Below are 8,012 nucleotides of genomic sequence, written 5' to 3'. Positions count from 1 at the left end.
CCTCTCTAGCAAGCTTGCACCTCTTCAAAACGTCACTCACAGCTACACTGAGTTCCATCTCTGAGTCAGCACGTTTATATGGCTCCACTGATCAAGGCCCACCCTCAATGGGTGGGGCCACACCTCCATGGAAATATCCCATCAGTTATCATCCACAGCTGGGTGGGGCGCATCTCCATGCAAACAACCTAATACAAACGTTCCAACTTAATCCCCACTATTCTGTCTGCCCCACAAGATTGCATCAAAGAATATGGCTTTTTCTGGGGGACATAATACATTCAAACTGGCACATCTACTATGACAACTAACTGCACAAATATAAAAGTGACATAATAGTGGAATTCTTAAATTTGTGATTCACACAACTGAACAAAGAATCAGTTATTGAAAGTTTCATTTGCTAAAGAGATCAATTATAATATCTGAAATAAAAGTGTGCATACATTATAATCTAATTTTTCACATATCTGGATAGATGAAAGCTTGATATTTAAATATAAAAATTCCCTAAAATTTTAGTAGTAGACAGTTAATAGTAGAGGGATTATATTTGTTTTAGCATCATTATGATTTTTATAATTTTCAAAGTTTTCCAGAATGACCCATAAATAAGTAAATGGTTTAGGGTATCTTATTTCATGGTCTTACCATCAGTTATCTAATTATTTAATCTACAGGGTAATGAAATCTATTTTAATATTTTTTCAAAATTTAAATTATATGAAATATGATTTTTAAACATCCTTCCCTCGCATCATTCTATTTAGTTAACCTTATGTGCAATAAAAACAGCATTTTGAGAAACCTAGTTTGCTAACAATTTTCTCTAAATCTGATACTCAGCACATCTCTAATTCTCATAATTCATTTTAAAAAGGTATTATTGGTCTGAATTCACAGATAAGTAAGTTGAGATTCTGAAAGATTATGAAACATGTCCATAAAGAAGCAGCTGTTATGAACATCACAGAGGTTCTAACCCAGATATTTCTGTTCCAATTTAAGTGTTTCCTCCATGACATTATACTTCCTCACAAAACATTGGAAAGGCAGAGGTTTGTCACAAATATCTATTGTGAGATTTCTTATAATAAAGCAGCTTATGAGATGAATTTACTATGGTATGTGGTCTAAAATTAACATTAGGCACTGCCTTGAATCTGGGGAAAACAAGGAGAGCCTTAATGGTCCTAACAGCAAATTCATCTGCCCACTTTTCTCCCACAGGTAAGGTATCTTAGCCAAACAATTCTTCTTAGCACGGTGATGTGCCCATGGAATTATTCCAACAAACCAATTACATTTTCCTGTGGAAAGTAGGATCATCCCACCACCTTGATACTGCAATGCCTGCCTCCCATAGCTCATGCTTGTTCACTCTGCCCTGGGGTGCAACCCCCATGTGACCCTGAATGGTGTCTGTGTCCTCCTTCAAGCTGTAAAAATATGTGGCCAATACTCTGCTGGCAGTCTCGTCTATCCAATGTCAGGTATGGTGTGTTCAGCCATCCATGTAATTCTAGGACATGAATCCTTCCCTCACCAGGGGATAATCAAAACACGGACACAAAATACCAATTTTTGTTATAGATAATTTAATACACGTTGACCAAAGTTATGCATTTATTTAAATATGCAAAAACATGAAATCGACAGCAATGTACCAGATAAGTGCTGCAGGTATTATAGATACTCACATGATACATTGTACACCTATACCTTTTAGAGATGCAGTAATTTAGGAGGGACAAGGAGCAAACAGAATCTAATATTTATTCTAGTGCCTATGTGTAGCCCATTTTCTTTGGTGCAACAATTTGGATAATCATTTTAATGATAAGCTTAACCTTTGTTCATGTCTCAAACATTACTAAGAAATTATTCTACATGTTTTCTTTTATGAAATAATTTTAAATTTCATCTACTGAATTTATTTCTATTTTACAATGTTATTTCTGTACATTTGCTCAAAGGCCTTAAAAAAATTGGCATGTTTACAATGGATAAATGGATAAAAATAGTTGTTTTTTTTTTTTTCTTTGAGATGCCTAGTTTAGATTTAGTGAAGCTCAGCTTAGATCAAATTACATGCTGAAATAGAATTCATGTATACAAATTATGTACAGTGCCACAATTAACTTAGAATTGGATGCTCATTATCCTGCTGTTTTGTTCCATTTTGGTTCACATGTCAAAAAATCAAATGTAAATGCAATTACTTTCTAGGAGGAAACAAATGCCAGCAATTCAATATTCAAAAAGGCAAAAATCACAATGCTAGATGACCAAAGCAATAACTTTGGGAAGATAACAGGCATACAATTAACCCTGGAGCCAGATTATCAAATCATTCAAAGGAATCTTAGACCAATGGAGAAGAGCTGCAATGTGACTTTATAAGATAAATAAAAATCACCCCAGCTTAGGTTGTTTACATGGATTATTAACTTCTATTCATTCTCATCAATGTGATAGCAATTACCAGGTAACCAAGAATCTCTTCCAAATGAAAAAAAAATAATAATAAAACATTTTTAAATGTTCACCTTTGCTAAGTCTATGTTTTGAGCGCTTGTACTTCTATGTGGGAGATACTAGGCCCTTATCTATTGACAGTGATAGAAGATGAATTTCTTCTTCAGATAGTATACCATTGTTGTGTTTCTTTTTTCAATTGGAGATGGGCTAAAATCATTATAATGGATGTCAAAATTTTCCTAAATAGCTGAACCCATTTTGTGAAAATAAGCAATTAGTTGTAATAACAGAAATTACAAAATAAATTTATCTGCGTGTACATAAGTTTCTTTAAACAGTTACACAAACAGCCACTAGAAGCAAAATACCAAAATATTTTATATGTATTTAGCAGCAGTTCTGTAATATGTTCTATCAGATACATGAAACTTTAGAATACAGGGGAACTTTAAAAGCCAGACCCCGAACGCCATAGTCTTCCAGGAGAAAGCATCACCTTGATGATGCCTTGATTTGGACATTTTCCCAGCCTCAAAACTGTGATTGAATAATTCCCATTGTTTAAGTGGAACCTTTTCATGGTATTAGCTTGAACAGCCCAGGAAACTAAACCAGCTTAAAAAGAAATGTAACACACACATGTGCACACAGACACCACTCTTGAGCATACCAGACTTCTGAAGTTTGTCCTCCAAATACTACATAATGGCAGGCATAATCACTCTGATTACTTCTATCTCCTTCATCATGATACCTTTTCCCCTTCCATTTAAATATGGACATATGTTAAATTTCACGTATTAGCCATCTAATGTTTTCTCAATATATACCCTCTAACAGAAGTATTAATGAAGATTAAGTAAGCTTCTCATTACTGCAGTCATGAGGACTCCCTGTCTACTCTCCAAAAAGACACTCATTAGAATATTTTAAGGTAATATATGTGACTTGTTTTTCTGATACTAGTATAATTTTTGGAATCCATATTATTGCTTTCTACCTTCTTCTCTCCTCCAGTTCCACCATCAGTGGCAGAGTGCATAAAGTCACTTGCACTTCCATTCATTAACTTCCATTAGCTGCCTTCCATTAGCTGCTGCAAAAGGACAGGCCTGAGTAAATGGTCTAAATGTTCCCGAGAATGTCTGGTGAGGGACACAGTAGGAAGAAAGGGGAGCAGACATCTAGAACTACTCAAGGTGCATGGACTTCAGCTTGGAGACGGTCAGCTTGGAGCAAACACTGCTAAACCCCATTCATCATGTGCTTCTTAAACTACCTGAAAGGTTGAGTTCAGTCATATTCTGCAGTAATATGGCCCTAGGAATTCAGAGACAGTGATTTGGCAGAGTCTCTAATGGTACCCATCTGTTTGTGAATAGTTAAGAAGCTTGCTTTAGATTTTCCTTTAGAATACACGTGTTGAAGCTCGTGTTTCTTTGAGATAGATTCTAAAAATGTGCATGAATGCTATATTATATGAAACTCCATAGACAAGCAATTTTAATTAATAAGAGTTCAGCAGGATGGCTGAAAATGAAGTCCAATATAGAAAAATGACCTTAAAAAAAAAAAAAAAAAAAAAGCGGGAAGAGGTCTGTAGCTGCCAGCCTGGAAGATGCTGAGCCTGGGTGCCTCGTTTGATCTAGAGCCTCCAAGCGTCCCACTCCCTGACGGGGCCACCGCGGGCAGCAGGCGCTCCCCAGGATGCACGGTGAGGCCCCTGGGGCCCTGGAGGCCGCGGGGGCTGGAGGAGGCGCTAGAAGGAGAACGCAAGTACCACCCAGAACATCTTCGCAGAAGTCATGCTGTGTCGCGCGCTGCCCGGAAGGGCCCTGCCTAACTCGGTGACTTCGGAGATACGTGCACTAGTGGTGGACTGGTTGGTCCAGGTGCGCGAGCACCTGGGCCTGGCGGGGAACAGGCTCTTTCTGGCCGTGCATCTGCTTGATTCCTAACTGCGCGTGAGGAGAGTGCGCAGTCACCGCCTGCTGCTGCTGCTGGGCGTGGCCTGCCTGTCGTGGTGTGCAAAGTGAAAAAGTGCGTGCTTTCACAGTCCGCCTCCCTCGTGAGCGCCCGCTTCTGCTCGCGGGCCAGCTGCTGCGCGTTGAGCGCCGGATCTTGAGACGCTTAGGTTTCTGGCTGCACCACCCCCGCACGCTGATGTGCCTCGAGGTGCTCGCTGCTCTGGCTCGAAGCATCCCCGAGGTGATGCTGCTAGCACCTACTTCTGGAGCTGCCCTGCTGGAGGCCGACACCGCGGACTGGGCCTCCAGTCACCGCGCATTTATCGCGCTGATCCTGGCGCATCGCGGGCTCGACGGGGTGGGAGCCAGGCGTGCGCGCTCTCTCATAAAGCGAGTCGAACATGGCTCGCGCCGGCTCCGAGGTCCTGCACCGGGCTGCACCGCCTTCTTCCTCAAGTGCGCGCAGCCCAAGCACCAGGGCACCAGTTTTGCCCTCCACCTGCTTGCCCCGCGGCCCCCAGCCCATAAAAAAAAGAAAAAAAATTAAAAGCAAACAAAAATAAACAAATAAACAACAACAAAAAACCTGCTCTGTGCATATGTCCACTCCTTATTTCAATAAGAGTTTCTTTTATTAAAAAAAAAAGTCTCAAGAATTGAACCCAAGAAAAACCCTGCCAAAAGGACAATATACTTGAGATTCGCAACTAAATCAGCAAACAATGAATGATTATATTATTCTAAAGAGAGATCTGGTGACCTTTTATTACTTTTATCAGTGGCATTTTATTCAAAATTATATTTTCTGAAATTTGTAAAATGATGGCTTAGGTTTTCAACAGCATTGTCATATAAACTGATTTCATAGATATGTATCCTTCCACTGTACAACTGTATACATTTATTAATTCATATACAGTAAAATGTTTCCACTATGAAGAGGTGAGTGGATGATGCATTTATGAACCTGTAGGTATCATATGACACACAGCTCTATAGGAACTTGAAAATTAATGTTTTTTCATATGTTCAAAGTTCTATAGTTCTTGAAATTACAATCTTAAATAAATAGGATGCTTTCTATTTTTGCTTTGTTTTGTTTTAAGGGAAAGACCTGCAATATTGTAAGACTAGGCTTATCAGTAGGGATGACTTCCTTTCCAGCTTGAGTTACTTGTAAGCCTATACTTTCACATGATGATTTATAAATTAAAAAATCATGGTATTAACAAATTATTGAGGATAAGTTAACTGTACATGCAAAATATAATATTATTAAAGTGTGATGTGAAAACAAACATTTTTAGTTAAAATTTAAATTTTCTTAAAAAATTTGTGACAATGTTCATTGAAACAGGGTATCAATTTACAGATATTTGCCTAAAAATGTAATCCACATCATAACATGAAATATCATGTCAAAATAAATTAAGATCAACAACAACACTACCCCAAAGATCTAACTCATATGGTATTTAATTTCATAGTTGTTACATTTCAGCCTGGAAGAGACTTTTGAGGTTATCTAGTCAAGATCAATGAATAAAGCAATAATACAGCTATACCAGACTGCCACAGAACAAAATGTGACATTATTTCAAATAGAATATTCAGGACTCATTTAAAAGTATTCTTAGTGTAGAGTATTTCAGAATAAATTCCTTTCTCACTCTCTTTCTCTCAGAAAATTGAGGTTATTACATAAGAATTCTACCATGAAGACTTGAACGCTATCAGTAACATTCAGTAGCATTTTCTTCTTCTATCCTAAGGTAAAACATTGTATTTGTTATACTACAGATTTATGTGCTTATCTTGGAACTCACAGGCACTATACCATGAGATTTCCATGAATAAATATTTGTCAACCTAAACCTTTAAAAATGATTATTTTAAAAGGTGATGTTTTGCCATGCATAATGGATATATTCAAGTTTGGTTAGAGGAAATATATTGACAAAGTAATAGAAAATAGACTTATATCACCACGGTTTCTCAAGTAGTTTGCATTAAAATTGAAACATTGAACTAGATTGCATTCTCCTTTACTCTCTTTTCCAATTCAATGAAAAAAGAAAAAAAAAAAAAACATTTAACTAAGTGACGTCATTGTAAATGTACCGTCTATGTGATTGGCCGCTTTATTATTTTTGGATACTGAGAGCACTTATTTTACTTGATACCATTAAATAATATAATTTCATAATCTTTATTTTTTGCTGTTCTTCTATGGTTTTTTTTGCTTCTGTAGTTTTCATGAATAATTTGAAAGCATAAGATATATTTCTTTTCTAATGTTTTGTATACAAAATACAGTTACATGTTGAACATGCTAGAAAATAGTATGGGGAGATTTCATTTAAACCTATCAGGCTGCATTGCAGTGATTCCATCAACCACATCGAAATTCAGAGGATGACACCAAAGTAGGTACTGACAATAAAGATCACCCCTGAGGCTATTTAGAAGAAAATCTATCATCTGTAAAGCTGGAATGATAACAGCCATTAGCTACAAGAGATGTGGATGTGCTCCTTGTCAATTTTCCAAAAGAGAAAATGCTTTCACTGAAAAGATAAACTGTGACTGTCAGGTAAAAGCAGACAGTCTTATCATGGACAAGATTAATCACTACAAGATACCAAAGCACTAGTGGCCTAGGATGCCTTGCAAGATGGTTTGAGTATTTTTGCCTAAAACAAATTTAACTAGGTGTTATTTACTTTGCTTGGACAGAGAGTAACATGCATAAAAATGAAAACCAAAAATATCTCAAATCCAAAAGCAATTTTTATACATTCAAAGCAGAAAATGTGTATATATGTGGGGTTGCTTGAAAAGACAGATGAATGACCAACAACCTTTCTTCTGCAAACAAACAAATACTATCTCAGTTTTAGGATCTTATTGACCTTTAGTTTAGTCACACTTTCTATCTGACTTCTATGATTTTTAAGAACTACCTCAATTATAAGTTGGTCTTTTATTTCCTAGTCTTTCCACTTATCTGAAGCCATGCTTCATTTCAGAGTCTCCTTAAAAGAATTTATTCTGCCTGCTATCCCCGTGTCATCTCCTGTCAGTTCAGCACCCAGCAGCTGTTGGGCCTCTTGCTGTCATCCACACATCTAGCCTAGCAAAATTTGTGTTGTGACAAGAATCATGTATCATGGGTTGCTTTCCAGACTCACATTTTAGATGATCATGTTGTGTCATTTAACGCTAATATGAGTGTGGTTTATGACTGAAGCTTATGAAACAACTTTGAAAACCAAATACGTCTATGAAGTGTCAATTATTGTTTGGTTTCCTTCTCACAAAACAGATAGATTACAAATCTGATCTCTCCCTACTGCCTTAAATACAGAATGTCAGCAAGTGTTTAGAGTAACCAAAGGTCATTCCCTTAACAGTTCTGAGATGACCCATAGACACATATCCTTGTCCCTGCAGTTCAAGAAGTCCTCCCCATAGTTCCTGTTTGCTGTGCGACTTACTACCATGCTGTGGCCACACTCTTTTTACCACTCTCCCAAATAGCATGGTATTTTTTTATTAGTAGTA

At 37.3% G+C, this 8,012-nt stretch overlaps 1 pseudogene; it reads left to right on the top strand.

Moving 5' to 3' along the window:
* The first annotated feature begins 4,099 nt into the window (after positions 1-4,099).
* On the top strand, positions 4,100-4,995 carry LOC119540556 (annotated as a pseudogene).
* The last annotated feature ends 3,017 nt before the right edge of the window (positions 4,996-8,012 follow it).

The sequence above is a fragment of the Choloepus didactylus genome, chromosome 7 (genome assembly GCF_015220235.1).
Source record: "Choloepus didactylus isolate mChoDid1 chromosome 7, mChoDid1.pri, whole genome shotgun sequence".
In the NCBI taxonomy this organism is placed as follows: domain Eukaryota; kingdom Metazoa; phylum Chordata; class Mammalia; order Pilosa; family Megalonychidae; genus Choloepus; species Choloepus didactylus.
The sequence above is the reverse complement of the archived record's forward strand: the minus strand, read 5'-3'. Positions and strand labels throughout refer to the sequence as shown.